This window comes from Triticum aestivum, chromosome 4A (assembly GCF_018294505.1).
Source record: "Triticum aestivum cultivar Chinese Spring chromosome 4A, IWGSC CS RefSeq v2.1, whole genome shotgun sequence".
NCBI classification, from domain to species: domain Eukaryota; kingdom Viridiplantae; phylum Streptophyta; class Magnoliopsida; order Poales; family Poaceae; genus Triticum; species Triticum aestivum.
This window is the reverse complement of record NC_057803.1, coordinates 425,085,117-425,112,888: the sequence shown is the minus strand read 5'-3', so window position 1 is coordinate 425,112,888 and position 27,772 is coordinate 425,085,117.

The window sequence follows — 27,772 nt, the reverse complement described above, 5'->3', positions numbered from 1 at the left end:
CATAGGCCTGACCTAGACGCCCTCCCCAAGGTCATCGCCCTAAAGCCAGAAGCATTCGAAAGGTACCATCATCCACTCGACCAGAGGCATTCCACTCGGAAGAATCAATGGCACTCGACCGTCATAGAAACCACTCAACGTACAGAAGATCTAAAGCCACTCTACGCAACAACGGTCGGGCATTTACTCATAGACTTAATTATTATTCATATCACTTAATTGCTACCATTACCAATAACGTTCCACTCTTAATGTACATTGAACCCTGTGTAATGAAGGGGAGCTGGGATCCTGGCGCACTCTATATAAGCCACCCCCTCCTCTGGGACAAGGGTTCGCATCCTTTGTAAACACACACATATACACAATCCAGTCGACCGCCTCCGGGCACCGAGACGTAGGGTTGTTACTTCCTCCGTGAAGGGCCTGAACTCATAAACTCATGTGTACAACTACTCCATAGCTAGGATCTTGCCTCCTCATACCTACCCTTCATTCTACTGTCAGTCTTAGAACCACGACAGTTGGCGCCCACCATGGGGCAGGTGTCTTAGCAGTTTGTTGGAGAAGTTGTGATTTTTCCGATTCCCATCATCATGGTTTCCGGCGGAGGATTGGTTGAGGGTCGTGAGATCTGTCTTGGTGCGCTCGTCTTCATCGCCGATGGCTCCGCTTGGCTCCACGAGGCTCCACTCGACGTCGACGCTCTCCCCGTCCGCGGGGCAATGCACTTCCGCGCGTGCGTCCACGGCGTCCTTCTTCGACAGCCGTCGACTCAGTATCAGTCGGCTCCTACGGCGTCCTCGCTCCCGGCTACTCACCGGCACAAGCGATCCGGTCGGTCACGACTCCAGCGGTGGGTGAGGCATGCGGTGGCCCGCCAATCGGCCACCCCACAAATCGCGGGGATCGAGCCCGATGAAACTTTTACGGCATGTTCGACCTGTCGACTGGCTCCGTCGAGACTGCATTCGAGTGCGACAACAGTGACCCCGCGGCGGAAGTCTTGATGGTCAATGGACCACGCAGTCCTCCTGGCTTCCCCCAGGACGACGGTGGCGATAGCGTCGGCGATCCGTCACGCGTCCACGAGGAGTACCGCCTCGAACCCCTCTCTTCGCAGCAGAGGGAAGATCTTCGCCGCCGCAATATGGATGCACTTCACACTCCTATCGTTGGAGAAACCCCCGAGGCCCGCGCCTTGGAGGAGGCACGCCTGGCCAACTTGGCTGAGCACACTCGACTGGAGAACCTCCAGCATGCACTCGACGAGCATGCTCGGCAGCGGATTCCTGAGTCCAGTCGATGACAACTTTTTCCGCCTCCGACTCAGGTATACCAAACTCCGATCCAGAATCTCACAGTTGCCGCCCAAATAGCAGAGTCAATTCATCCTTCCCAATCGGAAGTTGGTTGAGGTTTGATGCAGATCCGGTATTTACTCTAGGCAGCAGGAGAGCAAAATACAGCAGTATCTCAGTCGCGGAATAGGATTCATAGTAGATCTATGGTGGCAAACACTGTCCAATGTGCTCACAGCCCAAGATCGCCTCCGCGGCGTGAGGGACGTGGGCACCTGCAGGATCAGTACAGGAACCATGAGCAATATGATCATCGACTCGACCACGATGACCGTCGACGAGTGCCGACGCCTCCTCCAAGGAGTGGGTCATACGTGCATCGGCGGCAAGAGGACAGGCGCCCCCATAGCGGCGAACGAAGAATTCCAGTCGACCCTAGAGAGCCAGGCTTTGATGCGAGATCTATTCTCGTTCAAGGTCTGGTTGACAGGAACAGGGCACACAGAGAGGGCCATGATAGAGATTATCCGACTGGAAGCAGGGTGCATGTTTCAGGTCTAGAGTGTTTCAGCAGAGCCATCAGAGCAGCAGTGATTCCCCCCAACTTCAGGTTAGCGACTAGAGTCAGCAAGTTCACTGGTGAGTCCAAGCCTGACACTTGGCTTGAGGACTACTGAGTGGTTGTGCAGATCGGTGGCGGCAATGATGAAGTGGCCATGAAGCACCTGCCTTTGATGTTGGAGGGCTCAGCCAGAGCGTGGTTAAATCAGTTAGCACCTGGCAGCATATATAGTTGGGAGGAACTTGCCCGAGTGTTTGTTAGAACCTTTGAAGGTACATGCAAAAGGCCGGCGGGGTTGATAGAGTTGCAGTCCTGTGTGCAGAAGCCAAATGAAACTGATACGTCTCCAATGTATCTATAAATTTTGATTGCTCCATGCTATATTATCTACTGTTTTGGACATTATTGGGCTTTATTATCCACTTTTATATTATTTTTGGGACTAACCTACTAACCGGAGGCCCAACCCAGAATTGATGTTTTTTGCCTGTTTTAGGGTTTCGAAGAAAAGGAATATCAAACAGAGTCCAAACGGAATGAAACCTTCGGGAACGTGATTTTATCATCGAATACAACTCAGGAGACTTGGACCCTATGTCAAGACACGTAACAGGAGGCCATGAAGTAGGGGGGCACCTACCCCCCCAGGCGCACCCTCCACCCTCGTGGGCCCCCTGTTGCTCCACCGACGTACTTCTTCCTCCTATATATACCCACGTACCCCCAAACGATCAGATACGGAGCCAAAACCCTAATTCCACCGTCGTAACTTTCTGTATCCACGAGATCCCATCTTGGGGCCTGTTCCGGAGCTCCGCCGGAGGGGGCATCGATCACGGAGGGCTTCTACATCAACAACATAGCCCCTCCGATGAAGTGTGAGTAGTTTACCTCAGACCTACGGGTACATAGTTAGTAGCTAGATGGATTCTTCTCTCTTTTTGGATCTCAATACAATGTTCTCCCCCTCTCTTGTGGACATCTATTCGATGTAATCTTCTTTTTGCTGTGTGTTTGTTGAGACCGATGAATTGTGGGTTTATGATCAAGTCTATCTATGAATAATATTTGAATCTTCTCTGAATTCTTTTATGTATGATTGGTTATCTTTGCAAGTCTCTTCAAATTATCAGTTTGGTTTGGCCTACTAGATTGATCTTTCTTGCAATGGGAGAAGTGCTTAGCTTTGGGTTCAATCTTGTGGTGTCCTTTCCCGGTGACAGTAAGGGCAGCAAGGCACGTATTGTGTTGTTGCCATCGAGGATAACAAGACGGGGTTTTCTTCATATTGCATGAGTCTATCCCTCTACATCATGTCATCTTGCTTAAGACGTTACTCTGTTTTTAACTTAATACTCTAGATGCATGCTGGATAGCGGTCGATGAGTGGAGTAATAGTAGTAGATGCAGGCAGGAGTCGGTCTACTTGTCTCGGACGTGATGCCTATATACATGATCATACCTAGATATTCTCATAACTATGCTCAATTCTGTCAATTTCTCAATAGTAATTTGTTCACCCACCGTAGAATACTTATGCTCTCGAGAGAATCCACTAGTGAAACCTATGGCCCCCGGGTCTATCTTTATCATATCAATCTCCTACTACTTAGTTATTTACTTTGCTATTTACTTTGCCTTTATTTTACTTTGCATCTTTATCATAAAAATACCAAAAATATTATCTTATCATATCTATCAGATCTCACTCTCGTAAGTGGCCCTATAGGGATTGACAACCCCTATTTGCGTTGGTTGCGAGGATTTATTTGTTTTGTGCAGGTGCGAGGGACTCGCGTGTAGCCTCCTACTGGATTGATACCTTGCTTCTCAAACACTGAGGGAAATACTTACGCTACTTTGCTGCATCATCCCTTCCTCTTCAGGGAAAACCAACGCAGTGCTAAAAGAGGTAGCAAGAAGGATTTCTGGTGCCGTTGCCGGGGAGGTCTATGCAAAAGTCAACATACCAAGTACCCATCACATACCCTTATCTCTCGCATTACATTATTTTCCATTTGCCTCTCGTTTTCCTCTCCCCCACTTCACCCTTGACGTTTTATTTGCCCTCTCTCTCTCTATCCTCCCTCTATTTGCCTCTTTTTGCCCGCTTGCTTTTTGTTTGCTTGTGTGTTTTTGCTTGCTTGTCACAATGGCTCTACCTAAATTTGGTGACCTTCACCTTAAAAGGTTAGAAGAAATCGAAAATAATGTTAGGAGTTTCATGGTTTTGCAATTTGAACATAATAGTTTCTTCAGAAACGAGCTTAAAGAACAGAAAAGTTTTATGAGTTTTATGAATAAAGAGCTCGATGATATGTCTAGAGAATTCCATGGCTTAAGATCCCAACTTGCTCATCTTGAGAAATTAACTGCTGAAATTTCGGATAAGTAGGCTACCCTAGTTAATAAGATGGCCGCTAAACCGAGTTGCGATGAAAATAATGATGAAGATCTAAAAGTTATTGATGTGTCCCCTATTAAATCTTTGTTTTGCAATATAAATCTTGATAATGATGGGACTGAATATGATCCACCTTTACCTAGAAGGCGTTCCAAGAATTCTGAATCTTTTGATCTTGATGCTAAATTTGATAAAAGTGGGATTGAAGAAATTAAAACCCTAGATGTTGCTAAACCCACTATTATGGATTTCAAGGAATTTAACTATGAAAATTGCTCTTTGATTGATTGTATTTCCTTGTTGCAATCCGTGCTAAATTCTCCTCATGCTTATAGTCAAAATAAAGCGTTTACTAACCATATCGTTGATGCCTTGATGCAATCTTATGAAGAAAAACTTGAATTGGAAGTTTCTATCCCTAGAAAACTTTATGATGAGTGGGAACCAACTATTAAAATTAAAATTAAAGATCATGAATGCTATGCTTTATGTGATTTGGGTGCTAGTGTTTCCACGATTCCAAAGACTGTGTGATTTGTTAGGTTTCCGTGATTTTGATGATTGCTCTGTAAACTTGCACCTTGCGGATTCCACTATTAAGAAACCTATGGGAAGAATTAATGATGTTCTTATTGTTTCAAATAGGAATTATGTGCCCGTACATTACATCGTTCTTGACATAGATTGCAATCCTTCATGTCCTATTATTCTTGGTAGACCTTTCCTTAGAATGATTGGTGCAATTATTGATATGAAGGAAGGAAATATTAGATTCCAATTTCCATTAAGGAAAGGCATGGAACACTTTCCTAGAAAGAAAATTAAATTACCTTATTAATCTACTATGAGTGCCACTTATGGATTGCCTACCAAAGATGGCAATACCTAGATCTATTCTTGCTTGTTATGCCTAGCTACGGGCGTTAAACGACAGCGCTTGTTGGGAGGCAACCCAATTTTATTTTTATTCCTTGCTGTTTGCTCCTGTTTAGTAATAAATAAATTATCTAACCTCTGTTTTGGTTGTGTTTTTTGTGTTTAATTAGTGTTTGTGCCAAGTAGAACCGTTGGAAGACTTGGGGAAAGTCTTGTTGAACTTGCTGTAAAAAACAGAAACTTTAGCGCTCACGAGAACTGCCGTAATTTTATTTGGAAAGTGCTATTTAGTTAATTCTTTTTGCAGATGATTAATAGATAAATTCCTCACATCCATAAATTTATTTTAGAATTTTTGGGGCTCCAGATCTTGTGCTAGCTACAGATTACTACAGACTGTTCTGTTTTTGACAGATTCTGTTTTTCGTGTGTTGTTTGCTTATTTTGATGAATCTATGGCTAGTAAAATAGTTTATAAACCATAGAGAAGTTGTAATACAGTAGGTATAACACCCATATAAATAAATAATGAGTTCATTACATCACCTTGAAGTGGTCTTTTGTTTTCTTTCGCTAACGGAGCTCACGAGATTTTCTACTTTAAGTTTTGTGTTGTGAAGTTTTCAAGTTTTGGGTAAAGATTTGATGGATTATGGAACAAGGAGTGGCAAGAGCCTAAGCTTGGGGATGCCCTGGAAGGCATCCCCTCTTTCGTCTACTTCTATCGGTAACTTTACTTGGAGCTATATTTTTATTCGCCACATGATATGTGTTTTGCTTGGAGCATCTTGTATTATGTGAGTCTTTTCTTGTTAGTTTACCATAATCATCCTTGCTGTACACACCTTTTGAGAGAGCCATACATGATTTGGAATTTGTTAGAATACTCTATGTGCTTCGCTTATATCTGTTGAGTTATATAATTTTGCTCTAGTGCTTCACTTATATCTTTTAGAGCGCGGTGGTGGATTTGTTTTCTAGAAACTATTGATCTCTCATGCTTCACTTAGATTATTTTGAGAGTCTTAATAGCATGGTAATTTGCTTAAAATCCTAATATGCTTGGTATGCAAGATTAATAATAATAGAACTTTCTTATGAGTGTGTTGAATACTAAGAGAAGTTTGATGCTTGATGATTGTTTTGAGACATGGAGGTAATAATATCAAAGTCGTGCTAGTTGAGTAGTTGTGAAATTGAGAAATGCTTGTGTTGAGGTTTGCAAGTCCCGTAGCATGCACGTATGGTAAACGTTGCAACAAATTTGAAACATGAGGTGTTATTTGATTGTCTTCCTTATGAGTGGCGGTCGGGGACGAGCGATGGTCTTTTCCTACCAATATATCGCCCTAGGAGCATGCGCGTAGTACCGAGGTTTTTGATGACTTGTAGATTTTTGCAATAAGTATGTGAGTTCTTTATGACTAATGTTGAGTCCATGGATTATACACACACTCACCCTTCCATCCTTGCTAGCCTCTTCGGTACCGTGCATTGCCCTTTCTCACATTGAGAGTTGGCGCAAACTTCGCCGGTGCATCCAAACCCCGTGATATGATACGCTCTTTCACACATAAACCTCCTTATATCTTCCTCAAAACAGCCACCATACCTACCTATTATGGCATTTCCATAGCCATTCCGAGATATATTGCCATGCAACTTTCCATCATTCCGTTCATCATGACACATTCATCATTGTCGTATTGCTTAGCATGGTCATGTAGTTGACATAGTATTTGTGGCAAAGCCACCGTTCATAATTCTTTCATACATGTCACTCTTGGTCCATTGCATATCCTGGTACACCGCCGGAGGCATTCATATAGAGTCATCTTTGTTCTAGTATCAAGTTGTAATCATTGAGTTGTAAATAAATAGAAGTGTGATGATCATCATTTTCTAGAGCATTGTCCCATGTGAGGAATATAAAAAAAAGGCCATAAAAAGAGAAGGCCCAAAAAAAGAGAAAGTCCATAAAAAAGAGAAAAGGCCCAAAAAATGAGAGAAAAAGAGAGAAGGGACAATGTTACTATCCTTTGCCACACTTGTGCTTCAAAGTAGCACCATGATCTTCGTAGTAGAGAGTCTCTCATGTTATCACTTTCATATACTAGTGGGAATTTTTCATTATAGAACTTGGCTTGTATATTCCAACAATGGGCCTCCTCAAGTGCCCTAGGTCTTCGTGAGCAAGCAAGTTGGATGCACACCCACTAGTTTCTTTTGTTGAGCTTTCATACATTTATAGCTCTAGTGCATCCGTTGCATGGCAATCCCTACTCCTTGCATTAACATCAATCAGTGGGCATCTCCATAGCCCATTGATTAGCCTTGTTGGTGTGAGACTTACTCCTTTTTGTCTTCTCCACATAACCCCCCTCATTATATTCTATTCCACCTATAGTGCTATGTCCATGGCTCGCGCTCATATATTGCGTGAAAGTTTATAGGTTTGAGATTACTAAAGTATGAAACAATTGCTTGGCTTGTCGTCGGAGTATTGCATGATGATAGCATTCTTGTGTGACGAAAGTGAAACATGACTAAACCATATGATTTTGTAGGGATGAACTCTCTTTGGCCATGTTATTTTGAGAAGACATAATTGCTTAGTTAGTATGCTTGAAGTATTATCATTTTTATGTCAATATGAAATTTTGTCTTGAATCTTTCAAATTTGAATATTCATACCACAATTAAGAAGAATTACATTAACATTATGCCAAGTAGCACTCCGCATCAAAAATTCTATTTTTATCATTTACCTACTCGAGGACGAGCAGGAATTAAGCTTGGGGATGCTTGATACGTCTCCAACGTATCTATAATTTTTTATTGCTCCATGCTATATTATCTACTATTTTGGACATTATTGGGCTTTATTATCCGCTTTTATATTATTTTGGGGACTAACCTATTAACCGGAGGCCCAACCCAGAATTCATGTTTTTTGCCTGTTTTAGGGTTTCGGAGAAATGGAATATCAAACGGAGTCCAAACGGAATGAAACCTTAGGGAACGTGATTTTCTCATCGAATACAACTCAGGAGACTTGGACCCTACGTCAAGACACGTAACAGGAGGCCACGAGGTAGGGGGCATGCCTACCCCCCCCCCAAGCGCGCCCTCCACCCTCGTGGGCCCCCTGTTGCTCCACCGACGTACTTCTTCCTCCTATATATAACCACGTACTCCCAAACGATCAGATACAGAGCCAAAACCCTAATTCCACCGCCGTAACTTTCTGTATCCACGAGATCCCATCTTGGGGCCTATTCCGGAGCTCCGCCGAAGGGGACATCGATCATGGAGGGCTTCTACATCAACACCATAGCCCCTCCGATGAAGTGTGAGTAGTTTACCTCAGACCTACGGGTCCATAGTTAGTAGCTAGATGGCTTCTTCTCTCTTTTTGGATCTCAATACAATGTTCTCCCCCTCTCTTGTGGAGATCTATTCGATGTAATCTTCTTTTTGCGGTGTGTTTGTAGAGACCAATGAATTGTGGGTTTATGATCAAGTCTATCTATGAATAATATTTGAATCTTCTCTGAATTCTTTTATGTATGATTGGTTATATTTGCAAGTCTCTTTGAATTATCAGTTTGGTTTGGCCTACTAGATTGATCTTTCTTGCAATGGGAGAAGTGCTTAGCTTTGGGTTCAATCTTGCGGTGTCCTTTCCTGGTGACAGTAAGGGCAGCAAGGCACGTATTGTATTGTTGCCATCGAGGATAACAAGATGGGGTTTTCTTCATATTGCATGAGTCTATCCCTCTACATCATGTCATCTTGCTTAAGGCGTTACTCTGTTTTTAACTTAATACTCTAGATGCATGCTGGATAGCGGTCGATGAGTGGAGTAATAGTAGTAGATGCAGGTAGGAGTCGGTCTACTTGTCTCGGACGTGATGCCTATATACATGATCATACCTAGATATTCTCATAACTATGCTCAATTCTGTCAATTGCTCAACAGTAATTTGTTCACCCACCGTAGAATACTTATGCTCTCGAGATAAGCCACTAGTGAAACCTATGGCCCCCGGGTCTATCTTTATCATATCAATCTCCTACTACTTAGTTATTTACTTTGTTATTTACTTTGCCTTTATTTTACTTTGCATCTTTATCTTAAAAATACCAAAAATATTATCTTATCATATCTATCAGATCTCACTCTCGTAAGTGGCCCTATAGGGATTGACAACCCCTATTTGTGTTGGTTGCGAGGATTTATTTGTTTTGTGCAGGTGCGAGGGACTCGCGCGTAGCCTCCTACTGGATTGATACCTTGGTTCTCACAAACTGAGGGAAATACTTACGCTACTTTGTTGCATCATCCCTTCCTCTTTGGGGAAAACCAACGCAGTGCTAAAAGAGGTAGCAGAAACCTTGAGAGATTATATCCAGAGATGGATCACATTGCACCATACAGTGGAGAATGTGTCGTATCACCAAGCAGTTTGTGCCTTCAAGGAAGGTGTTAAGTACAGAGAGTTGAACCTGAAGTTTGGTCGGACAGGAGATATGTCCCTGAGTCAAATGATGGAGATTGCCACCAAGTATGTCAATGGTGAAGAGAAAGACCGACTCCGGAGTGGCAAGCACAAAACAGTCGCCCAAGAAACCGAAGGAGGGAATTCCAGTCGGAAACAGAAGCGCAAGGATGAACCAGCTGCTCCTGGTGAAGCTTTAGTTGTGGCCCAAGGGAAATTCAAGGGGAAGCCCAAATGGCCCTGGACTCCCAAGAAAGTTAAAGATCAAGATGGGAATGATGTGTTGGATTTACCATGCCACATTCATACCAAAAAAGAGGAACAGAGGAATCTCATTTACCCTAAGCACACCACTCGACAGTGTCGTCTCCTGATCCAGCAGTTCCGAGAGAAACAACCCAAGGAGAAGGAAAAGGAGTGGGACAAGGGTGAGGCAAGGGAAGAAGATGATGATGGTTTTCCCAATGTTAATTCCACTCTGATGATTTTTACTGATGTTGAGAGCAAAAGTCGATTGAAAGTTATTAACAGAGAGGTGAACATGGTTGCTCTGGCAACACCAAGTTATTTGAAGTGGTCCCAGACTGCCATCACATTCGACCAGTCAGACCATCCAGCACATATAGCCACCCCTGGGAGGCAAGCACTGGTAGTCGACCCAGTTGTTGAAGGCACTCGACTGACTAAAGTGCTGATGGATGGTGGTAGTGGCCTAAATATTATTTATGCTGAAACTTTGAAGGGAATGGGCATTTCGATGTCCAAGCTTAGTGAAAGCAACATGAGCTTCCATGGTGTTATACCTGGCAAGAAGGCTGAATCACTCGGCCAAATCGCCCTTGAAGTGCTTTTTGGTGATTCCAAGAATTACCACAAGGAAAAGTTGACATTTGAGATAGTGGATTTCAAGAGTGCTTATCATGCCATTCTGGGTAGGCCTGCTTATGCACGTTTCATGGCTCAACCATGTTATATGTACCTCAAACTAAAAATGCCTGGCCCCAGAGGAGTGATAACTATCACTGGCAATCGGCAGAAAGCAGAAGAGTGCTTCTAGAAGGGCTCAAAAATTGCCGATGCACAAATGGAAGTAGTAGAATTGCCAAAGTACCAGAAAAATGCAGATCCGAGTGATTTGCTGCGAGCTAAGAAGCCTGCCACAGACTCTGCATTTCAGTCGTCTAGAGAAACAAAATTGATTCATATTCACCCGACCGATCCCAATGCTGCTCTGACTCATATTTCAACGACACTCGACATCAAATAGGAAGAAGCGCTCATCCAGTTCCTCCGTGAGAACTGGGACATCTTTGCATGCAAACCTTCTGACATGCCGGGTGTACCCAGGGGATTGGCTGAGCATCGTTTGCGAGTCGACCCGAAAGTGAAACCTGTCAAGGAACATCTCCGATGGTCCGCCATCCAGAAGAGAAAAGCAATTGGTGAAGAAGTGGCTCGGCTCCTGGCAGCTGAGTTCATCCGAGAAATCTACCACTCCGAGTGGCTCGCCAATGTTGGCATGGTCCCCAAGAAGGATGATTCACTTCGCATGTGCATTGACTTCAAGCATATCAATCGGGCCTGCCTGAAAGATCATTTTCCTCTCCCCGCATCGACCAAATCATCGACTCGACTGTGGGGTGTGAGCGTTTGTCTTTTTTGGACGCCTATTCCGGGTACCATCAGATCCGACTGTATGGACCCGATGAGATAAAAACAGCTTTCATCACTCCATTCGGATGCTTTTGTTATGTCACCATGCCATTCAGCCTGAAGAATGCCGGAGCCACATTCATGAGGATGATCCAGAAGTGTCTGCTCACTCAAATCAGTCGGAATGTGGAAGCATACATGGATGACATTGTGGTCAAGTCATGTAAGGGTTCCGACCTGCTGGCTGACCTTGCTGAAACCTTTGCCAACCTTAGAAGATATGATATCAAGCTTAATCCATCAAAGTGCACATTCGGAGTTCCTGGCGGAAAGTTACTCAGTTTCCTCGTTTCCGAACAAGGGATCGACACTAACCCAGAGAAAGTTGGTGCTATACTTCGGATGAAACGCCCTGTGCGTGTGCATGATGTCCAGAAGCTTACTGGTTGTTTGGCCGCCTTGAGTTGATTCATTTCTCGCCTCAGTGAAAAGGCATTGCCTCTTTACCGACTGATGAAGAAGTCTGATAAGTTTGAGTGGACTCCCGAAGCTGATGCAGCATTTGCAGATCTCAAAGCCCTGCTTTCCACCCAGCCGGTGTTTGCTACACCAATCAGCAAAGAGCCTTTACTGCTTTATATTGCAGCCACTGGTCAAGTTGTCAGTACAGTACTCACGGTCGAGCGGGAAGAAGAAGGAAAAGCCTATAAAGTTCAGCGCCTAGTATATTACGTTTCTGAAGTTCTGACTCCATCGAAGCAAAGATATCCACACTATCAGAAGCTTCTTTATGGGATTTACATGACCACGAAGAAGGTTGCACACTATTTCTCTGATCATTCCATTACATTCGTCACCCACGCTCCATTATCAGAGATTCTGAACAACAGAGATGCAACTGGTCGAGTGGCAAAGTGGGTGATTGAACTCCTTCCCCTGGACATCAAGTTTGAGGCAAAGAAAGCTATCAAGTCCCAAGCAATAGCATATTTCCTCGTCAAGTGGATCAAACAGCAACTTCCGGCCCAAATTCACTCGGAGCATTGGAACATGTTCTTCGATGGCTCCAAGATGCTGAATGGTTCCGGTGCTGGGGTGGTGTTGGTATCCCCCCGTGGTGACAAACTCAGCTATGTTCTCCAGATTCACTTTGACTCTTCCAACAACGAAGCCGAATATGAGGCACTTCTGTATGGGTTGCGTATGGCCATTTCACTCGGCGTCCGTCGCCTCATGGTCTATGGCGACTCGGATTTAGTGGTCAATCAGGTGATGAAGGAGTGGAACGTCAGAAGCCCAGCTATGACCGGTTATTGCAATGAAGTGAGAAAGTTAGAAAAGAGGTTTGAGGGGTTAGAGCTCCATCACATACCCCGACTGAAAAATCAAGCAGCTAATGATCTAGCAAAGATAGGTTCCAAGAGGGAAGTCATTCCCAGCAATGTGTTCCTGGAACATATTCATACACCTTCAGTTCAAGAAGATCCTTTCATTGAAGAGCCCCCACAACTAAAGAGTGTCACTGATCCGACTGAAATCAAGGTCCTAGCCGTGGTCGATTTGATCATAGAGGTTTTGGTCATCACTCCTGATTGGACAGTACCATATATCGCGTACATTCTTAGAAAGGAACTCCCAGAGGATGAAGAAGAGGCTCGACAGATCGTCCGTCGATCCAAAGCCTTTATCGTGATAAGAGGACAGTTGTTCAGAGAAAGTGTGACTGGAGTCTGCCAGAAATGCATAACACCTGAAGAAGATCGAGTGATCCTCAATGACATTCACTCGGGGACCTGTGGTTGCCATGCATCCTCTCGGACCATTGTGGCCAAAGCATACCGAGCGGTATTTTACTGGCCACGAGCAAATGAGATGGCAAAAGAAATAGTCGACAAATGTGAAGGTTGCCAGTTTTACTCCAACATGTCTCACAAGACCGCTTCGGCCCTGAAGATCATTCCACTCGTTTAGCCCTTCGCTGTTTGGGGATTGGATATGGTTGGACCTCTGAGGACTGGTAGGAGCTGCTTCACTCATGTGTTAGTCGTAGTCGACAAATTCATCAAATGGATTGAAGCCAAGCCTATCAAAAACCTTGAAGCCAGCACTGCTGTTAGTTTCATCAGAGAGTTAACATTCAGATATGGTGTTCCACACAGCATCATCACTGACAATGGGTCGAACTTCGATTCTGATGAGTTCAGAGCCTTCTGTGCTTCTCAAGGTACTCGAGTCGACTATGCTTCGGTCGCCCACCCCCAGTCGAATGGACAAGCTGAAAGAGCATATGGATTGATTCTCAAAGGACTGAAACCCCGACTAATGTGTGATCTCAAACACGCAGCAGGAGCCTGGGTCGATGAACTTCTGTCAGTGTTGTGGGGACTGAGGACAACTCCCAATCGGTCAACTAGCAGAACTCCTTTTTTCTTTGTTTATGGAGCTGAAGTTGTACTTCCGAGTGACTTACTCCATAATGCTTCTCGAGTCGAGCTTTTCTCAGAATCAGAAGAAGAACATGCACGGCAAGATGCAGTTGATCTCCTGGAAGAAGAAAGAGAGATGGCCTTGATCCAGTCGACCATCTATCAGCAAGACCTGCGTCGATTCCACGCCAGAAATGTGAGAGGTCGAGCATTTCAAGAGGGAGACTTGGTTCTCCGAGTGGATCAGCAGAAACCACACAATGTTGCTACTGCTTGGGAAGGCCCCTTCGTTGTCACCAGAGTGCTCCACAACGGAGCATGCCACCTCTACAACGTCGAGCACAAGAAAGACGAGTCGCGCGCTTGGAATGCGGAACTGCTCCGCCCCTTTTATACTTAAGCACTCAGTATGTTGAGATGTAATAAGATGCACATTTGTAGTCTGTTGTCAGCAAGAGCAGTCTTCTCTTGAGCTTCCTTTTGTGCAGCCGCAAGGTCCAGGTCCTTCTTCTCCAGAGCCAGCCTCATTTTCTCTGCAAAATACACATTTAGATGAAACAGAAGAATGAGGGGATAACTCGAAGGATGGTCGAGATAAGTAGTCGACAGGTCATTACCTTCCATACCAGCAACTTCATCTTGAGCCTTTTTCAAGTTCTGTTGGGCCAACTCCAAGTCAAGATTGAGTTGCCTCTGCTTTTCCTCAAATTTAGCGAACTTGGAGATGAGGGCACAAGATTTCTATAGTGAGTAAAAGACATGCCAACAGACACAATCAAAGATTATTTACTTCCGAGTGAATAAAACTTTAAGACTACTGCAGAATCAAACATTCTACAGTAGTCTCGGGGACTACACCTAGTGGGTGCACTTAGCATTCCCCCACTGGTTCAGATCCCACTCGACATGGTCCGCCCAGATCAAGTGTAAAAAAAGTAGTGCTTAGACCCCAACCGACTGCCAGCAGTCGACTGCGGTCTCGGGGACTACACCCAGTGGGTGCACTTAGCGTGCCCCCATTGGTTCAGATCCCACTCGACCAGGCCGAGTGGAAGAGTGAAAATAATAAAGATGACAAAACACCCAGTGGGTGTACAGTCTCGAAGTGCAAGACAATGAGAGATTGTGCAAAGAAAAATATTCGGGTAGCATATCCTAATAGAACAAGTTCAGTCGGAAGTCAACTTACCTGGACATTGTCTCGAAGAGCCGCGCTGGCGTCATAAGCAGCCTGACTACTTTCGTGCACCGCCTTCACCCGCTCCATCATTATGCCAGCCTGACGAATGGCCTCCGCAGCAGCGTCCGACTGGCTTTCTAGAACATGATGAGTGGCGAAGAAGGGGACGGACGGTCCAGACGCAGCGGCTTGGAGCTCCAAGGCATGAAGTTGGATGGTTGAAGCAAGCACGGGTGCAATCAATGATGCAGGGCGCGCACTCGACACTGGGTCAGCAAAGGTTATAGAAACCTTACTCGCATCTTCGAGCTGTTGAACTACTGGCTCTGCCACCAGTTCCGACTGGGATGTCTTGCCAGCTATTGCCTTCTTCCTCCTGGGCCTCGGCGGCACGTCCTCGTCATCATCCGGAAGTTCAGTGACATTGGGAGGGGTTGCAAAGAAATCGGTCGACCCTAGATGAGTCGCCAGAATTTAATCAACCATGTAATCAAGGACAAGATCACGAGAGTTGTACCTGGTTTGGAGGTGACTGCATCTTCCATCTCCTTGTCTTCATACTGGCGGGTGGAAGTCCCAGAGGTAGCAGCTCTGCAAATTTCAATATTCAGTCGGTCACGTTTGTTACATCGAGTCAACAAAAGGATTAGGTCGGATTATTACCCAGAGATAGTAGGAATGACCACTTTGATCTTGGGAAAAGCCTTCGGCGGTTTGGATGATGTAGCCTTCGGTGGTTTCGGCGCTGGAGGAGGTGCAACTTTAGATTGCTTCGATGTCCTCTCAGTCGGCACTGGAGAGGGCGTCCGGGGACGCTTCGAAGACTGCCCAGTCGATGCGGCCATCGTGTCATGGAGGCTTACCGGGTCGTGAGCGTGCTTGGACATTTTTTCTCTACGAGGAGGCGAGTCGACCTCTTCTTCATCACTTGGGCCGCCACTCTCCTCGCCCTCCTCCTCGTTCGAGTGCCACTCGCCGCTATCGCCTCCGCTCGCCTCCTCCTCCGAGTCCTGCTCCTGCTCTCCGTTGGGCATTGAATACATCTTAGTAAGAGCCTGAAAGATAACAAGCAAAGCAAAAGTAGTCAGTTGTCAATAGGCGGTTACATGATTAATCAAAAAGGTACTCTGCAATCCAGAGTCAGACCTGGTCTGGCTGGCGCGAATGGTCGAATGAAGCGACCCTCCTGGACCCCCTGGGGTTATCCTTGTTGCTTGTGATGCCTCTCAGCCACTTCTCCACCGTGTCCTTGTCGACCTCCTCCAGGTGGATTCGAGTGGAATCCTCAATGCCCGAGTACATCCACATTGGATGATCGCGAGCTTGGAGCGGCTGGATGCGTCGTTTGAGGAATACCTCCAGCAGATCCATACCGGTCATGCCGTCCCAGACGAGCTGGACCACCCGCTCGACCAACACCTTCACCTGCGCTCTCTCCTCTGGGATCACTTTCAATGCAGAGGGCTTCTCGACCCGAGCCATGGAAAAAGCAGGGAGCCCAGTCGACTGACCTTGAGTCGGCTGGTCTTTGCAATAAAACCAGGTCGACTACCAACCTCGGACCGACTCGGGAAGGATCATGGCTGGGAAAGTGCTTTTACTTCTCATCTGAATCCCAAGACCCCCGCACATCTGAATCACGCGTGTCCTCTCGTCACTCGGATTGGCCTTCTTGACCGACTGAGAACGGCAAGTGAAAATGTGCTTGAAAAGACCCCCAGTGTGGCCTACAACCTAAGAAGTTCTCGCACATGGACACATAGGCGGCAAGATATACGATGGAGTGGGATTGAAGTTGTGAAGTTGTGCTCCAAAGAAGTTCAAGAATCCCCGGAAGAAAGGACGGGGAGGCAGAGAAAATCCACAGTCAACATGAGTTGCGAGGAGAATGCACTCACCATCTTGCGGATGCGGTTCGGTCTCTCCTTCCGAAAGCCGTGTCGATTCATGGGGAATCAGCCCCCCCTCGATCAGATCATCAATGTCGTCTTGGCTGATCGTCGACCGGATCCAGTCGCGCGGCAGGCTAGATCTTGACGAGGATCCGCCCCGGTTGGACCTCTTCCCCTTCGCCTTCGTCGTCGCCTTCTTTGCGTGCTCCAGGGCCACCATCTTCTCCTTCCCCATAGTCGTAGGCAAAGCTCGAATGGAGCAGCGGCACTGAGAGCGGAGATGGGGATGGCGGAGAAAGCAGAGGAGAAAGGAGGAGAATGGGGATGCGCTGCGCACAAAACCCTGATCTGGCACTCTATATGAGGCCGCTTCCTAGTGGCTAACATGTGGGTCCGAAAGATCCAGTCAAATCTCGCAACAGTCGTGCGTGAGGTACGTGGCGAAAAAGGTGGCGTGGTGATCGAGGCGGCCTCGCCTAATCCCCTCCGATTACTCCGGCCTCCCCCATCCCGCGCGCTTCCCCAAATTCGAATCCCACAATATCCGCGCGCAGCAAGACAACCTGTCAGACAGAAGATCTTTTCCATATCAGTACTCAAAACATCACAGTAAAGTTCACTCGACAGAAACAAGAATGGATCAAGGCGACTGAAAAGAAGTTGAGATCATCATAATTGTTCGCTTGGTCGCAAATAAGATGCTCCCGAAGCACGAAAATTGAATCGGAGGAATTCTCAACTCCTTCTCCACTCAAGCCCCGAACCATTCGGGGGCTAATGATGAAGCTAAGTACCTAGGGTAGGGTCATAGGCCTGACCTAGATGCCCTCCCTAAGGTCATCGCCCTAAAGCCAGAAGCATTCAAAAGGTACCATCATCCACTCGACCAGAGGCATTCCACTCGGAAGAATCAATGACACTCGACCGTCACAGAAACCACTCGATGTACAGAAGATCTAAAGCCACTCTACGCAACAACGGTCGGGCGTTTACTCATAGACTTAATTATCATTCATATCACTTAATTGCTAGCATTACCAGTAATGTTCCACTCTTAATGTACATTGAACCCTGTGTAACGGAGGGGAGCTCGGGTCCTGGCGCACTCTATATAAGCCACCCCCTCCTCTGGGACAAGGGTTCACATCCTTTGTAAACACACACATATACACAATCCAGTCGACCGCCTCCGGGCACCGAGACGTAGGGCTGTTACTTCCTCCGTGAAGGGCCTGAACTCGTAAACTCGTGTGTACAACTACTCCATAGCTAGGATCTTGCCTCCTCATACCTACCCCCCATTCTACTGTCAGTCTTAGAACCACGACAATCCTTGCAAGGATTTCTCTCTCAAAGGCTTCAGAGGTGGGTTGCTCTCAAATGACAAAAGTCGTGCACTAACTCTGAGCAGCCACCAATTTATGGTGTAGGGGGTCGGCTATTTATAGCCAGGAGGTAACCCGACCTGGTTTGTCTGAAATGACCCTGGGTCACTGTAAGACAATAAGTTTTGGGGAACCAGCACAACCCTCTAGGGGTGGCTTATCTCATTATATATAATGGTTGTGTTACAATATGTACCATATACGTACATAGGTACAGAAGCTATACATAGTCTAACACCCTCCCTCAATCTTAGCCACTTTCTAAAGAACTGAGAAGGGTAAGATTGCGCCTACAAGCCTCAAACTGTGGCAGCGGTAAAGGCTTAGTGAAGATGTCTGCAAGTTGATCCTTAGATGAGATAAACTTGATCTGGAGTTGCTTCTGTGATACACGTTCCCGTACAAAGTGATAGTCAACTTCAATGTGTTTCATTCGGGCATGAAATACTGGATTTGCAGAAAGGTATGTAGCACCGATGTTATCACACCAAAGAATAGGAGGCTGTGGTTGAGACAAACCCAACTCCTGAAGCAAAGACTGCACCCAAATAATCTCTGCAATAGCATTAGCCACAGCCTTGTACTCAGCTTCAGTACTGCTACGTGACACAGTAGCCTGTTTCCGAGCACTCCAGGCGATCAAATTAGAACCAAAGAATACTGCATAACCCCCCGTGGATCGCCTGTCATCTGGGCTACCAGCCCAATCTGCATCAGAGAAGGCCGAAAGGACCCGAGAGGAAGTCGGCCGAATATGCATACCAAATGTCAGGGTGAACTGAACATAACGAAGAATGCGTTTAACAGCAGCCCAATGAGTATCTCTGGGAGCCTGAAGATACTGACAAACCCTGTTAACAGCATAAGAGATATCTGGTCTCGTGATCGTCAAGTACTGAAGTCCACCAACAATGCTCCTGTACTCTGTGGCATCCGCAGGAGACAAAAGCTCACCATCAACATCTGTTATCTTGTCGGTAGACGACATGGGTGTGGTGGTCGGTTTGCACTTCAGCATGCCAGCTCTCTATAACAACTCCAAGGAGTACTTCTTCTGCGTAAGGACAAGACCAGTAGCACGAGAAGTGACCTCAACTCCAAGAAAGTAGTGAAGCTTCCCAAGATCTTTGACCGCAAAATCAGCACCAAGAGAGCAGACAAGAGCATCAGCAGCATACTGAGAAGAGCTGACAAGGATAATATCATCGACATATACCAAAAGATACATAGTGACTTCTGGCTTCTGTAGAAGAAATAACGAAGTGTCAGCAGTAGACGGCACAAACCCATGAGCACGAAGGGCAGAGGCAAGGCGGGCATGCCAGGCACGAGGAGCTTGCTTCAAACCATATAGTGCTTTGGAAAGAGGACAGATATAGTCAGGACGATCAGGATCAGAGAAACCAGGCGGCTGTTTCATATAAACCTCTTCCTCCAAAAATCCATGTAGAAAAGCATTATGCACATCAAGTTGACGAAGTGACCAACCACGAGAAACAGCAATGGAGAGAAGAAGCCGAATAGTGGTAGGCTTGACGACAGGACTGAAGGTGTCCTCATAGTCAAGACCATGACGCTGCCGAAAACCGCGAGCAACAAGTCGCGCTTTGTAACGCTCAATAGATCCATCCGAATGCTTCTTCACTTTGAATACCCATTTTGAGTCAATAACATTTACCCGTGGTGGTGGAGGAACGAGAGTCCATGTCTTGTTACGAAGAAGAGCATGAAACTCCTGCTCCATAGCCTCTCGCCAATGTGGAATGTGCAGGGCAGCCTGATATGAGCGAGGCTCAGAAGATGGATCCGCAATAGCAGCAGCCAAACAAGCAGCCAACCAAGCAACTGTACCATCCTTACGTTCCTTAGGTTTGAAAATGCCACTGCGACTGCGTGTATGTGGTCGGGACACAGGAACCACCGAGGTCGACGGAGCAGCCTGCAACGGGCTGGAGGACGGCGACGTTGACGAGTCAGCCGGTGACGAGGAGCCAGTCACGGTAGCCTCGGACTCGGTTGGCGAAGAAGGCCGACCCACCGGCGAAACCGGCAGAGCAGACGAAGCAGCTGGCGACTCCGGCATCACAGACCGGGCCGATGGCGAGCTCGGCATAGTGGGCCGTGGCGCGGCCAGTGTCGCGGGCCGATCCGCTGATGAAGGCGACGTGAGGACCCGAGCCGCGGGTGAAGACGGCGTGACAGGCCGAGCCGCAGGCGAAGACGGCGTGACGGGCCGAGCCGCGGGCGACTCGGCGGCCGCTGGCGAAACGGACCGAGCAGTGGAGATGCTCGGCGCGACGGACTCGTCGGGTGACCATGCATGGGCACGCGAATCGATGCCATGCAACATAGGGCGATCGACGTGCCCACCAGAAGACGACGATGATGATGGTGAATCCTCCAACAGCTCCAAACGAGCTCCACGTCCGGTTCCTGCACCATGGTTAGGTAACAGCAAAGGAGAGTATGCAACATCATCAAATTGGTCAGAAGCAACAGAGGATGAATGCAGGGATGGTGGTTCGACAGTGGACACAGGAAGGTTGGCAAAGGGAAAAACATGCTCATCAAACACGACGTCCCGAGATATATAGACACGATTAGTGGGAACATGAAGACATTTGTAACCTTTATGAAGAGAGCTATAGCCAAGAAAAACACACTTCTTAGAACAAAACTCAAGCTTGCGCTTGTTATATGGACGAAGATGCGGCCAGCAAGCACACCCAAATACCTTGAGAAAGGTATAATCAGGTTGTTCATTAAGGAGAACCTCAATGGGAGTCTTCATGTTTAAAACACGAGTAGGAGTACGGTTGATGAGAAAGCATGCAGTGGTGAAAGCATCACTCCAAAACCGAAACGGAACAGATGCATGGGCCAAAAGAGTAAGACCAGCTTCAACAATATGACGATGCTTACGTTCGACTGAACCATTCTGCTGATGTGTATGTGGACATGCTAAACGATGAGCTATCCCAAGCGACTGAAAGAAAGAGTTGAGGTTGCGATACTCGCCCCCCAGTCTGACTGGACATGAACAATTTTGTGCTTGAGAAGACGTTCAACATGTTTTTGAAACTGAACAAAAATATCAAACACATCAGATTTGCGTTTAATAAGGTAAAGCCAGGTAAAGCGACTATAAGCATCAACGAAACTGATATAGTAATTATGACCACTGACAGAAGTCTGAGCAGGACCCCATACATCTGAAAACACAAGTTCTAAAGGATGTTTCACCTCACGACTGGACTCCGAAAAAGGAAGTTGATGACTCTTCCCCTGCTGACAAGCATCACACACTGCTACATCTTTATGACTAGACAAACTAGGAAGCTCATGACGACGCAAAATATGACGGACAATAGGTGTGGCCGGGTGACCAAGACGAGCATGCCACTGTGATGGAGAGACCCGAACTCCACTGGAAACACGAGCGACACCAGGATGCTCCAGACGGTAGAGGCCCTGGCACAACCGCCCACTAAGAAGAATGTCCCTCGTGCCCCGATCCTTAATAAAAAGATCAAAAGGGTGAAATTCACAAAGCACATTATTATCACGTGTGAGTTTAGGAACTGAAATAAGATTACGGGTCACAGATGGAACTCGAAGAACATTGCGAAGCTGAAGACTCCTATTGGCATGTCTAGTGAGAAGAGATGCTTGACCAATATGAGAGATGTGCATACCTGCTCCATTGGCGGTGTGGATCTTGTCGGAGCCATGATAGGGTTCACGAGTGTGAAGCTTCCCCATCTCGCTGGTTAGATGCTCTGTCGCCCCAGAGTCCATGTACCAGTGTGGATCGATGGAGTAGGACTGAGTGTGTCCCTGTTGCTTCTGCGGCGCGGGACGATCAGCCATGGCGACCTGACGGGCATTGTTGCGTGTATCTTTGCCGTCATTGCCAAGACCAAGGAAGCTTCGCTGGAAGCGCTTATGACACTTGGAGGCCCAGTGCCCATCGCGGCCACAAAGCTGACACACACGTGGACCGCCAGCCCCCGGTAAGGTCGCGGTAGGTGGGGGGGCCGAGGCAGGCGACGGTGGCAGCCCCAAGGGAGACCGGGGTGATGAAGAAGAGCGGCCACCCTTGGTGGCGGCGTTGGCCGAGAGGGAGCCAGTGCCCCTGGTGCGGCGAGTCTCGACCCGTTGCTCAGTGAGAAGGAGCCGAGAGAAAACCTCGTGTGCCAGCATGGGTGTCGAGTTGCCCCGCTCGTTGATGATCTCGACTAAGGCATCATACTCCTCATCAAGACCATTGACAATAAACGAGTTGAACTCAGAGTCGGTGAGGGGCTGTCCAATGGAGGCCAATGTGTCGGCGAGGCCCTTGACCTTGTTGTAGAACTCAGTGGCAGTGGAGTCAAGCTTCTGACACTCTCCAAGCTGACGACGGAGTGCAGAGACACGAGCCTGGGACTGCGCTGCAAAGGTGCGCTCAAGGATGGTCCAGGCCTCATGAGACGTCTTCGTGAAGATAACAAGGCCGGCAACTGCCGGCGAGAGCGACCCCTGGATGGAAGAGAGGTTCGCCTGGTCCTGCCCCGTCCAGACGCGATGGGCCGGATTGTAGACCGGACCGTGCATGCTGTCTACCAGCGCGGGTGGGCAGGGAAGCGATCCGTCGACGTAGGCTAGCAGGTAGTGACTCCCCAAGAGCGGGAGAACCTGCGCACGCCAGAATATGTAGTTGTCGGCGGAGAGCTTGATGGTGATGAGATGACCGAAGTGAAACGGCGGCGGCGAAGACAATCCCATCGAGGAGGCTGCCTGGGGTGCAAACACCATGGAGGCAGCCGGAGGCACCGAAGCCGATGCGGGAGGAGGCGGGACCGCAGCCAGGGCGGGCGCCGCAAAGCTCGCGGCCGGTGCGGACGCCGCAAGGCCCGCGGCCGGGGCGGACGCCGCCAACCCCGCCAGCGGGGCAGTGTGATCCGCTTGCGGCAGGAGCGGCGGGACGACGCCTGCGGAGTCCGCAGCGGACGGCGGCGCCGCGGTGTGGACCACGAGGTCACGCCCAAGTGAGGGCGCCGGCGGCGTGGAGAAGACGGAGCTGATGCTCCTTGTCCCGATCGGAGCCGGAACAGAGACGGCATCGAGCGGGAGGTTGAGCAGAGCCGCAAGAGAGGCCGGGAGGAAGCCCGCAGCAGTGGAACCGGTGGTGGCGGCGCTCGACATGGCGGCGGCGCGATCGGTGGCGCGGCGGCGGCGGTGAAGGCGGCGGCGGCTGCGGCGGCGGTGCGGGTATTAGGGTTTAGAAGCGGAAGCGATCGTAACCTAGCGTGATACCATGTAAGACAATAAGTTTTGGGGAACCAGCACAACCCTCTAGGGGTGGCTTATCTCATTATATATAATGGTTGTGTTACAATATGTACCATATACGTACATAGGTACAGAAGCTATACATAGTCTAACAGTCACTAAGGAACTGACACGTATCTAATGGTCAGATTTCAAACACACGCGGAAGCTTGACTTGGGCTACAAGTAAAGCTGACTTATCCAGCTCTGGATAAGATTTGCTCTTATTGTCTTCGCTCATAGACATAGGATTTGGTTGAGCATCACTTTAGTCACTCTGCCTTTGCTCACTTGAACCCCACTTAACAGTACGGTGGTTCCTAGTAATCAACAAAGAAGAAAAGGAAACTACGAGACAACTATGTCTTCGCAATCCATAGTCTTCATGCGATGTCTTCTCATGTCATAGTCTTCATTGTGTATCTTTTCACAGACCACCATTGTCTTCAATGTCTTCACACATTTTTAGGGGTCATCTCTGGTAGGTAAACCGAATCAATGAGGGACTACTACCTGTGTTATCCTGCAATTCTCACAAACACATTAGTCCCTCAACCAAGTTTGTCGTCAATACTCCAAAACCAACTAGGGTGGCACTAGATGCACTTACATAACTTACATGTTGAAATTCTAGGGGATCCTCCTCCACCCAAGGGTGATCCCGTGTTTGAGCTTAAAACATTGCCTGATACTCTTAAATATGCTTATCTTGATGAAAAGAAGATATATCATGTTATTATTAGTGCTAACCTTTCAGAGCAGGAAGAAGAGAAATTGTTGAGAACTCAGAAGAAGCACCGTGCTGCTATTGGATATACTCTTGATGATCTTAAGGGCATTAGTCCCACTCTATGCCAGCACAAAATAAAATTGGAAAAAGATGCTAAACCGGTTGTTGATCATCAATGACGGTTAAATCCTAAGATGAAAGAAGTGGTAAGAAAAGAAATACTAAAGCTTCTTGAGGCAGGTATAATTTATCCCGTTGCTGATAGTCAGTGGGTAAGTCCTGTCCATTGTGTCCCTAAGAAGGGAGATATTACTGTTGTTCCTAATGATAAAGATGAATTGATCCCACAAAGAATTGTTACAGGCTATAGAATGGTAATTGACTTCCACAAATTAAATAAAGCTACTAAAAAGGATCATTACCCTTTACCTTTTATTGATCAAATGCTAGAAAGATTATCTAAACATACACACTTTTGCTTTCTAGATGGCTATTCTAGTTTCTCTCAAATACCTGTGTCAAAAGAGGATCAGGAAAAGACCACTTTTACTTGCCCTTTCGGTACTTTTGCTTATAGACGTATGCCTTTTGGTTTATGTAATGCACCTGCTACCTTTCAAAGATGTATGACTGCTATATTCTGTGACTTCTGTGAAAAGATTGTTGAGGTTTTCATGGATGATTTCTCCGTTTATGGAACTTCTTTTGATGATTGCTTAAGAAACCTTGATCGAGTTTTGCAGAGATGTGAAGAAACTAATCTTGTCTTGAATTGGGAGAAGTGCCACTTTATGGTTAATGAAGGTATTGTCCTGGGGCATAAAATTTCTAAAAGAGGTATTGAAGTTGATAAAGCTAAAGTTGATGCTATTGAAAAGATGCCGTGTCCAAAGGACATTAAAGGTATAAGAAGTTTCCTTGGTCATGTCGGTTTTTATAGTAGGTTCATTAAAGACTTCTCAAAAATTTCTAGGCCTCTGACTAATCTCTTGAAAAAGATGTTCCTTTTGTCTTTCATGACGATTGTGTAGAAGCATTTGAAATACTTAAGAAAGCCTTGATTTCTGCACCTATTGTTCAACCTCCTGATTGGAATTTACCCTTTGAAATTATGTGTGATGCTAGTGATTATGTTGTAGGTGTTGCGTTAGGACAAAGAGTTGATAAGAAATTAAATGTTATCCAATATGCTAGTAAAACTCTAGATAGTTCCCAGAGAAATTATGCTACTACTGAAAAGGAATTTTTAGTAGTTGTATTCGCTTGTGATAAGTTCATACCTTATATTGTTGATTCTAAAGTAACTGTTCACACTGATCATGCTGCTATTAAATATCTTACGGAAAAGAAAGATGCTAAACCTAGACTTATTAGATGGGTTCTCTTGCTATAAGAATTTGATTTGCATATTATCGATAGAAAGGGAGCTGAGAACCCCGTTGGAGACAACTTGTCTAGGTTAGAGAATGTTCTTGATGACCCACTACCTATTGATGATAGCTTCACTGATGAACAATTAGTTGTCATAAATGCTTCTCGTACTGCTCCATGGTATGCTGATTATGCTAATTACATAGTTGCTAAATTTATACCACCTAGTTTCACATACCAGCAAAAGAAAAGGTTCTTCTATGATTTAAGACATTACTTTTGGGATGACCCACACCTTTATAAAGAAGGAGTAGATGGTGTTATTAGACGTTGTGTACCTGAGCATGAACAGGAACAGATCCTACGCAAGTGTCACTCCGAGGCTTATTGTGATGGCCTGGCTTATTAGGGATGATAGACTACTCATATCAATAAGGAATTCCTTCTTTTCCGGGAGCCCATTCGGACAGAACTCCAAAGTTAAGCATGCTCAGCTTGGAGTAGTGTCAGGATGGGTGACCGACCGAGAAGTTGCTCCCGGGTGCGCAGGAGTGAGGACAAAGTGCGCAGAAAAGACTAGTATTGATCTGTGGTGCCAGTCTAGATCTCGCCAGGAGTAATGACCACCGACGGGTGTGTCCGGGGCGTTACAAGTTGGTATCAGAGCTGACCCTCGCGGTTACAGGATGTTTGCGGACAGGTGTGTGGTCATGTTGTTCATGACGTTTGTGACCCGTCGTGGCACACGGCATGGTACATGTACCGGACTGGATGCACAGATGTATGTGCCAAGAGGGAACGTTCCTGTGGCCCGACGAGGACGTCGGTTCCTCTGAGTGGGGTGTATGTGATGTCCTGGCTTATTAGGGATGATAGACTACTCATATCAATAAGGAATTCCTTCTTTTCCGGGAGCCCATTCAGACAGAACTCCAAAGTTAAGCGTGCTCAGCTTGGAGTATTGTCAAGATGGGTGACCGACCGGGAAGTTGCTCCCGAGTGCGCACGAGTGAGGACAAAGTGCGCAGAAAAGACTAGTATTGATCTGTGGGGCCAGTTTAGATCCTACCAAGAGTAATGACCACCAGCGGGTGTGTCCGGGGCGTTACACTTATGGAGGACACCACGCTGGAGATAGAACTGCACATAAGGTATTGCAATCCAGTTTTGATTGGCCTACTCTCTTCAAAGATTCCCGTAAGTTTGTCTTATCTTGTGATGAATGTCAAAGGATTGGTAATATTAGTAGATGTCAAGAAATGCCTATGAATTATTCACTTTTTATCGAACCATTTGATGTTTGGGGCTTTGATTATATGGGATTGTTTCCTTCCTCTAATGGGTATACACATATTTTAGTTGTTGTTGATTACGTTACTAAGTGGGTAGAAGCTATTCCAACTAGTAGTGATGATCATAACACCTCTATTAAGATGCTTAAAGAAGTTATTTTCCGAGGTTTGGAGTCCCTAGATACTTAATGATTGATGGTGGTTCACATTTTATTCATGGTGCTTTTCGTAAGATGCTTGCTAAGTATGATGTTAATCATAGAATTGCATCTCCTTATCATCCACAGTCTAGTGGTCAAGTAGAATTGAGTAATAGAGAGCTTAAATTAATTTTGCAAAAGACTGCTAATAGATCTAGAAAGAATTGGTCCAAGAAACTTGATGATGCATTATGGGCCTATAGAACTGCATACAAAAATACTATGGGTATGTCTCCGTATAAAATGGTTTATGGTAAAGCATGTCACTTACCTCTCGAACTAGAACATAAGGCATATTGGGCCATTAAAGAGGTCAATTATGATTTCAAACTTGTTGGTGAGAAGAGACTATTTGACATCAGCTCTCTTGATGAGTGGAGAACCCAGGCCTATGAGAATGCCAAACTATTTAAAGAAAAGGTTAAAAGATGGCATGACAAAAGGATACAAAAACATGAGTTTAATGTAGGTGATTATGTATTATTATACAACTCTCGTTTAAGATTTTTTGCACGAAAACTCCTCTCTAAATGGGAAGGTCCTTATGTTATCGAGGAGGTCTATCGTTCCGGTGCCATAAAAATCAACAACTTCGAAGGCATAAATCCAAAGGTGGTGAACGGTCAAAGAATCAAACATTATATCTCATGTACTCCCATAAATGTTGAAGCCAATGTTATTGAAA